This window comes from Pipra filicauda, unplaced genomic scaffold, assembly GCF_003945595.2.
Source record: "Pipra filicauda isolate LSUMZ 115617 unplaced genomic scaffold, ASM394559v2 scaffold889_size95291_pilon, whole genome shotgun sequence".
In the NCBI taxonomy this organism is placed as follows: Eukaryota; Metazoa; Chordata; class Aves; order Passeriformes; family Pipridae; genus Pipra; species Pipra filicauda.
In genome coordinates this window covers 87046-94939 of record NW_024105074.1, presented here as the reverse complement: position 1 = coordinate 94939, position 7894 = coordinate 87046, and the positions used below count along the sequence as shown (strand labels likewise).

The window sequence follows — 7894 nt, the reverse complement described above, 5'->3', positions numbered from 1 at the left end:
TCAGGATGCCAGTGGAGAGATATTAGAGCACACTGCCCAGGGAAGCGGAGCCTGCCCCATCCCTGCAAGTGTTCCAGGCCGGGCTGGACGGGACTCGCAGCAACCGGGGACAGTGGAAGGTGTCCCTGCCCACGGAAGGCAGGCTGGCCTTTGAAGGTCCCCTTCAAACCAAATCGCTCTGGGATTCCCCTCCAAAAGCACTCCCCAAGAGACACAGCGAGCAAAGCAGAGGGACTGCACTCCCAGCTTTTCTTACCTGCAGGCACACACAGCACAGCACAGCACGTTGGACAGAAAAGCCACGGGGTTAGTCCTGCCAGAGGCGTCCGGCACACCCACGGCCACCGAAGGGAAACAGGGAGCCTGGGAACACGGAGTAAAAGACACCTTAATTAGGACCACACCGAGCACTAGCCAGGCCATTCCCACAGCTTCACTGTCCCGTCACACAAAAAGCACTCACCGAGGCCTCAGGTAGGATGGCTCCTGCCGCTGACCAGGTGAATACCTCCCTGGAAGCCCGCTCCGCTCCTGCCAGGCACTGGGGCTCACCCAGGGGGGCTTTGCCAAGCATCCAATGGACATTAAAATTACAGCCTGGGCAAAGGCGCTTCCCGCAGGACCGCTCCTGGCCAAGGCCACCGGTCCGTGCACGTCAGACCGCTGACCAGCCGGGGGGATTTTCGGGGGCACGCTTCCAGCTTTTATTCTCCAGAAACTCCAGTTCTGTCTGGCACCGCTTGCTTCAGTCTTCCCCTGTTGGAAGAGGTCACTTAAGGCTTCCGAGGGGCCAGACTGCCAAAGCCCGGCCGGTCCATTCCCACGAGGAAAGGTAGCTTTGTCTTGGACAGGATACTGGGGGGGAGACACAAAATAAAAGTTAAATTTAAAACAACTGCCTAGAATAGAAAGCAATTCAAACATAAGGCAGACAAGACTCGTGCAAATCTGAATCCATTTGGCTTCAAAGGAGAATTATTTCCCTCTGCACCTAACAGACTGTCCTCTTCACCCGGGTCCTGCTTACCATCGTTGAACAAAACACGCTGACGACATTTTTCAGGATGCCAGTGCAGAGATATTAGAGCACGCTGCCCAGGGAAGCTGAGCCTGCCCCATCCCTGCAAGTGTTCCAGGCCAGGCTGGACGGGACTGGGAGCATCCAGCCGGGGATGAGAGCGGAAGGTGTCCCTGCCCACGGAAGGCAGGCTGGCCTTTGAAGGTCCCCTTCAAACCAAATCGCTCTGGGATTCCCCTCCAAAATCACTCCCCAAGAGACACAGCGAGCAAAGCAGAGGGACTGCACTCCCCGCTTTTCTTACCTGCAGGCACACCCAGCACAGCACAGCACGTTGGACAGAAAAACCACGGGGTTAGTCCTGCCAGAGGCGTCCGGCACACCCACGGCGACCGAAGGGAAAGAGGGAGCCTGGGAACACGGAGTAAAAGACACCTTAATTAGGACCACACCGAGCACTAGCCAGGTCATTCCCACAGACAGCTTCACCGTCCGGTCACACAAAAAGCACTGACCTACCAGGGCCTCAGTTAGGATGGCTCCTGACGCTGACACCTCCGTTTGCCCCGGGGGGTCAAGAAGAACATCCCTGGGAAGAAGTCACCCTGAACAACAAAAAGGCAAAATTAGTGAAGCACGGGGGCCTCTTCTGACTAGATTGCCACCAGCATTCCATAGCAAATGCCACGACTATTCTGTTACAGACGAGAAAACCCTGTACTCCCAACCAAACAGCCAGGAGGTTTATGGGCACGCCTGAAAATTTCCTGTGAGGAGCTTTTTGTAACTAAGGAGCAGGTGCTATCTTGAGTTGAAGGCATCGATTTGACAGACACTTAGTACAGCAAACTCTTCAGCAGAGCAATTAATTGCTGCCTGTTTGAACAGTAGGGGAGAGAAAATGACAGTCTAACAGAAGACAAGAAAAGCAGAACTGGAATCAGCAGCCTTTTCTTCCATCTCTCCCGAGAAAGTCGTGTTTCTCTGTTCTAACAATTCTATGCCCTTTTCTACATGAAACTTACACCAAGGCTGAAAAAACAACTAGAAAACACGGAGAGAAGCTTTTCAGAATTTCACGTGATTTTCCCAACCCGATCCCAGAAAAGCAGAACTGGGTAGAATGGACTCACCTCGAGGCCTTTGGTCTTTTTTTCCATAAGCTTCGTCACCTGATTGAAAAAGCAGAGTAGACTCGGTATTTAGGCTCACAACAGGAAAACCTCCCCTTCGTTTCCTAAAAGAAACTACATTAATCTGCACAGCTGCAGGCGCGTCTCCAGCTGTTAAAGCCTTTCAGCTTTTCAGAGGGTGAGAATGCCCTGCTAAGGAAGGCTGAAAAATGCTGGGAGCCTGCCCAGGTCAAAGAGCCCCTTGATTTTGTCTGTGTTCCAGTCCCTGGCTAAAGAAAGGGCAGAACCACCGCAGGTGTTGCTTGCCTTTTCCCTACGAGGTTTTGCCAGGCGCTGGGCCAGCCCGGGCACTGCGGGGGAAGGCCGGCAGTGGCCAAAGCCCGCCGCTTTCCCAGGGCAAGCGTCGCTTGCCAGAGCGCCCCCGAGCGCCGGGCCCTGCCTCACAGTCGCCGCCTGGCGGACACGGCCGGGAGCGGCACTGCAGCCGCGCGCCCCCCCCCCCCCTTGGCGAGACCCGCGGCGCCTTTCGCGCGTCCGGGCCTTTCTTCCCTAAAACCTGCCCTTGCCTAGGAAAAGCTGAGCAGTTCACAGAGTTGCTGTTTCCAGCCCAGCTTCCCAAAGGATTTCTCTCTCCCGGCAGCACAGACAGGGTCCCCGAGGCAGCGCAGACCCTCCCCGCGGGGGGGTGTGGTGCGTGTGCAATGCCAGGGCACATCCGAACCCGGCCCTGCGGCGGCACGCAGGTGCAAGTTTCTCCGCAGAGGCGAGAAAGCTGCCCGTCGCTTCCCCTGCCTGCAGGCCCCGCTGGCCGCGGGAGAGGCAGAAGAGCGGCCGCCGCCCCCCCGCCGGGCCCCCGCTTACCCCGGCGACGATCTCCTGCAGAGCCCGACGTCGGATCTGCCGCCGTGGGTCGCTTCCGGGGGGGGGGGGGAGGCGGCGGCGCAGCCCCGACAGCATCTCCGGGGCACGGCGGGACCGACCGGGAGCGGAGCGGAGCGGAGCGGAACGGGGGCGGAACGGGGCGGGAGGACGGCGACCGCGTGGGATCGTCGCGCGTGCGCGGCGCGCCGCGGCGCGAGAGGGGTCTGCCCGCGCCGGTGCCTGCCGCCGCCCGCGAACCTGCCGCCCGCGCCCGGCGCCGCCGAGCGCCCCGCCCCGTCCCCACAGCGGGAAGCGGCGCGGCGAGACGGCGCTGCGGGCGCGGGGCGGGGGTCCGGGTCGCGGCGGAGGTCAGGCAACAGGATAGACGCCTCTCTGAGGCCAGGGCGGGGGCCTCTCGCCGCCATCTTGAGTGTGGCCTCGGCTAAGTTCCGGTCCTGGCGGCGCCATCTTGAGTGTGGCGTCGGGGCGAACTTCCGGGCCGGGGCCGCCATCTTTAGTGTGGTCGTTCCGGTCCTGGCGGCGCCATCTTTACTGTGGGCTTGGCGGACTGCCGGGCCGGGGCCTTGGAGGACTTCCGGTCGCTCTCTACTTCCGGTGACCGAGTTTACCCAAATTACCGGCCCTCCTCGCTAATTTCTGCGCTTTCACCCCAAAAAATCTTCACGTTATTCCCCCCACACACACCCCGCCAGAGACGGGAGACCGCCAGTCCCGCCCTGCCGCCGGAACCGGCCCTTAACTCGAGCGGGGAGCGCTGCACCGCCACGAGAGCCACTGCGCATGCGTCGCCGGTCCCGCTCCTGGCTGCCCTTACTTACCACGTGATCGCCGGCGTCTTGCCAACGACTGCGCACGCGCCGCCGTCGCCACCTTGCCTGCCCCCCCCCACCCCGCCGCCCGACCGCCCGGCTTCGCTTTCTTACTGCGGCTCCCCCTCCGCTTTTTCGGCTCCCTGGGGTTCCCCCACCCGCATTTTCGGGTCCCCGTCTCACATCTTAGGGGTGATGACCCCGCAATTTACGGGTCGGGGGGCGGGAGGAGAGGAAACGGGGTGCCCAAGAAGGGGTTTCTTTTTTTTTTTTCTTTTTTTTTTTTTTTCTCTTTTATTTCATTTTCATTTTAATTTCCTTTTTAGGTTTTTTGCCTTTTTTTTTTTTAATTTTCTTTTGTTTTTTATGTTTCATTTTTTTATTTCGTTTATTTTTTATTCTCTTTATTTTTCATCTTCTCTCCCAGTGCTCCCCAGTAAACACCCAGTGCTCCCCAACAACCCCCAGGAACACCCAGTGCTCCCCAAAAATTGACCCAAAACCGACCCAAATCACCCCAAAAGCTGACCCAAAACTGACCCCAAAACCTGACCCAAATCATCCCAAAACCTGACCCAAAACTGACCCCAATCACCCCAAACAGTGACCCCAAACTGACCCCAAAACCTGACCCAAATCATCCCAAAACCTGACCCAAAACTCTGCATTTATTTGGCACCATTACCTCCCAGAAACAACATCTCCGATTTAGTTGATTGCTAAAGCCATCATTTTAAAACCATCTCGGGAAGCAAAAGGCACTGGAAAACACACACAAATCATTCCTGCACCCACCAAATCATTAGGAATTGGAACCCCATTCCCTCATCTCTCTCCTTGTGCTTCTTGGCTGGAAAACCTGCTGATCCCCGCTGGCTATTTTTAGGCTGCTTTTCTTCCACAGCTCCTTTCCTCCCGGCTGAAACCTCCTGGCACATTCAGGGCTTATCCGGAGGGAAGCCCCTCTGAAGTATTTCCTCCCGTGGCAATTATGTGGGATGAAGAAGGAAAAAAAGCACGTCAAGAGCTCCTTCTCCCCCCTTCCCTCGCAAACCCCCTCCCAGTTTGTCCTTGGCAGCTCCATGCCCCCGGCACCCGCACCCGACGCTTCGGCTCCGCTGGGAAAGGGACAGCAAGTGCACAAGCAAGTTCAGTGCTGGGCAGGGGCTCCCTGGGGAACGGCACTTCAGTGCTTTAGTCCGGGGCCTTTCCTGCTGCCCTCCCTCCCGGAGGCAGAGGATGACCCGGCCCTTGTTTCTCCCACGCTCGCAGACCCAGGTCCTGCTCCTTTGGCCCCACTTTTCTTAGCAGACCCGGCATCATTTCCCAGGGTCCCCAGGAAACTTCTGCACTTGACCCATTGCTCAGTGCAGAGCACAGGGCGAGGGAAGGACAAATTTCTCGGCACCCACCCCCTGGAATTTTCCTTCTCCGCAGCACGCTCCCGTTCCCGCTGTCTCTGGGGGTGCCCGCACGAGTCCTCCTTCTCCCAGCACCTCAGAGAATGTCCTTTTCACCCGGGTCCTGCTCGCCGTCGTCCAACAAAACACGCTGACAACATTTTTCAGGATGCCAGCGGAGAGATATTAGAGCACGCTGCCCAGGGAAGCTGAGCCTGCCCCATCCCTGCAAGTGTTCCAGGCCGGGCTGGACGGGACTCGCAGCAACCGGGGACAGTGGAAGGTGTCCCTGCCCACGGAAGACAGGCTGGCCTTTGAAGGTCCCCTTCAAACCAAATCGCTCTGGGATTCCCCTCCAAAATCACTCCCCAAGAGACACAGCAAGCAAAGCAGAGGGACTGCAGCACTCCCCGCTTTTCTTACCTGCAGGCACACACAGCACAGCACGTTGGACAGAAAAGCCACAGGGTTAGCCCTGCCAGAGGCGTCCGGCACACCCACGGCGACCGAAGGAAAACAGGGAGCCTGGGAACACGGAGTAAAAGACACCTTAATTAGGACTACACTGAGCAATAGCCAGGTCATTCCCACAGACAGCTTCACCGGCCAGTCACACAAAAAGCACTCACCGAGGCCTCAGTTAGGATGGCTCCTGACGCTGACGAGGTGAGTACCTCCCTGGAAGCCCGCTCCGCTCATGCCAGGCACTGGGGCTCACCCAGGGGGGCTTTGCCAAGCATCCAATGGAAATTAAAATTACAGCCTGGGCAAAGGCGCTTCCCGCAGGACCGCTCCTGGCCAAGGCCACCGGTCCGTGCAAGTCAGACCACTGACCAGCCGGGGGGATTTTTGGGGGCACGCTTCCAGCTTTTATTCTCCAGAATCTCCAGTTCTTTCTGGCACCGCTTGCTTCAGTCTTCCCCTGTTGGAAGAGGTCACTTAAGGCTTTCGAGGGACCAGATTGCCAAAGCCCGGCCGGTCCATTCCCACGAGGAAAGGTAGCTTTGTCTTGGACAGGATACTGGGGGGGAGACACAAAATAAAAGTTTAATTTAAAACAACTGCCTAGAATAGAAAGCAATTCAAACATAAGGCAGACAAGACTCGTGCAAATCTGAATACATTTGGCTTCAAAGGAGAATTATTTCCCTCTGCACCTAACAGAATGTCCTCTTCACCCGGGTCCTGCTTACCATCGTCCAACAAAACACGCTGACAACATTTTTCAGGATGCCAGTGGAGAGACATTAGAGCACACTGCCCAGGGAAGCTGAGCCTGCCCCATCCCTGCAAGTGTTCCAGGCCAGGCTGGATGGGACTGGGAGCATCCAGCCGGGGATGAGAGCGGAATGTGTCCCTGCCCACGGAAGGCAGGCTGGCCTTTGAAGGTCCCCTTCAAACCAAATCGCTCTGGGATTCCCCTCCAAAATCACTCCCCAAGAGACACAGCAAGCAAAGCAGAAGGACTGCGCTCCCAGCTTTTCTTACCTGCAGGCACACACAGCACAGCACGTTGGACAGAAAAGCCACGGGGTTAGCCCTGCCAGAGGCGTCCGGCACACCCACGGCCACCGAAGGGAAGGAGGGAGCCTGGGAACACGGAGTAAAAGACACTTTAATTAGGAGTACACCGAGCACTAGCCAGGTCATTCCCACAGCTTCACTGTCCAGTCACACAAAAAGCACTCACCGAGGCTTCAGTTAGGATGGCTCCTGACGCTGACCAGGTGAATACCTCCATTTGCCCCGGGGTGTCAAGAATAACATCCCTGGGAAGAAGTCACCCTGAACAACAAAAAGGCAAAATTAGTGAAGCACGGGGTCCTCTTCTGACTAGATTGCCACCAGCATTCCATAGCAAATGCCACGACTGTTCTGTTACAGACGAGAAACCCCTGTTCTCCCAAACAAACAGCCAGGAGATTTATGGGCACGCCTGAAAATTTCCTGTGAGGAACTTTTTGTAACTAAGGAGCAGGTGCTATCTTGAGTTGAAGGCATCAATTTGACAGACACTTAGTACAGCAAACTCTTCAGCAGAGCAATTAATTGCTGCCTATTTGAACAGCAGGGGAGAGAAAATGACGGTCGAAGGGAAGACAAGAAAAGCAGAACTGCAATCAGCAGCCTTTTCTTCCATCTCTCCCGAGAAAGTCTAGTTGGTCTGTTCTAATAATTCTATGCCCTTTTCTACATGAAACTTAGACCAAGGCTGAAAAAACAACTAGAAAACACGGAGAGAAGCTTTTTAGAATTTCACGTGATTTTCCCAAACCGATCCCAGAAAAGCAGAACTCGGTAGAATGTGCTCACCTCGAGGCCTTTGGTCTTTTTTCCATAAGCTTCGTCACCTGATTGAAAAAGCAGAGTAGACTCGGTATTTAGGCTCACAACAGGAAAACCTCCCCTTCGTTTCCTCAAAGAAACTACATTAATCTGCACAGCTGCAGGCGCGTCTCCAGCTGTTAAAGCCTTTCAGCTTTTCAGAGGGTGAGAATGCCCTGCTAAGGAAGGCTGAAAAATGCTGGGAGCCTGCCCAGGTCAAAGAGCCCCTTGATTTTGTCTGTGTTCCAGTCCCTGGCTAAAGAAAGGGCAGAACCACCGCAGGTGTTGCTTGCCTTTTCCCTACGAGGTTTTGCCAGGCGCTGGGCC

At 56.3% G+C, this 7894-nt stretch overlaps 1 long non-coding RNA gene across 2 annotated transcripts; it reads right to left on the bottom strand.

Annotated features, from left to right (window-relative positions):
- Nucleotides 1-1384: 1384 nt before the first annotated feature.
- Nucleotides 1385-3108, bottom strand: LOC120325210. Of its 2 annotated transcripts, none has more exons than XR_005567106.1 (4): nt 3013-3108; nt 2152-2190; nt 1538-1623; nt 1385-1429 (listed from the first exon to the last, which is right to left on the bottom strand). It is a non-coding gene; the product is annotated as an uncharacterized LOC120325210 (long non-coding RNA). The 2 variants fall into 2 exon arrangements; XR_005567107.1 differs by having other exon boundaries at nt 1389-1429; nt 1534-1623.
- Nucleotides 3109-7894: the final 4786 nt, after the last annotated feature.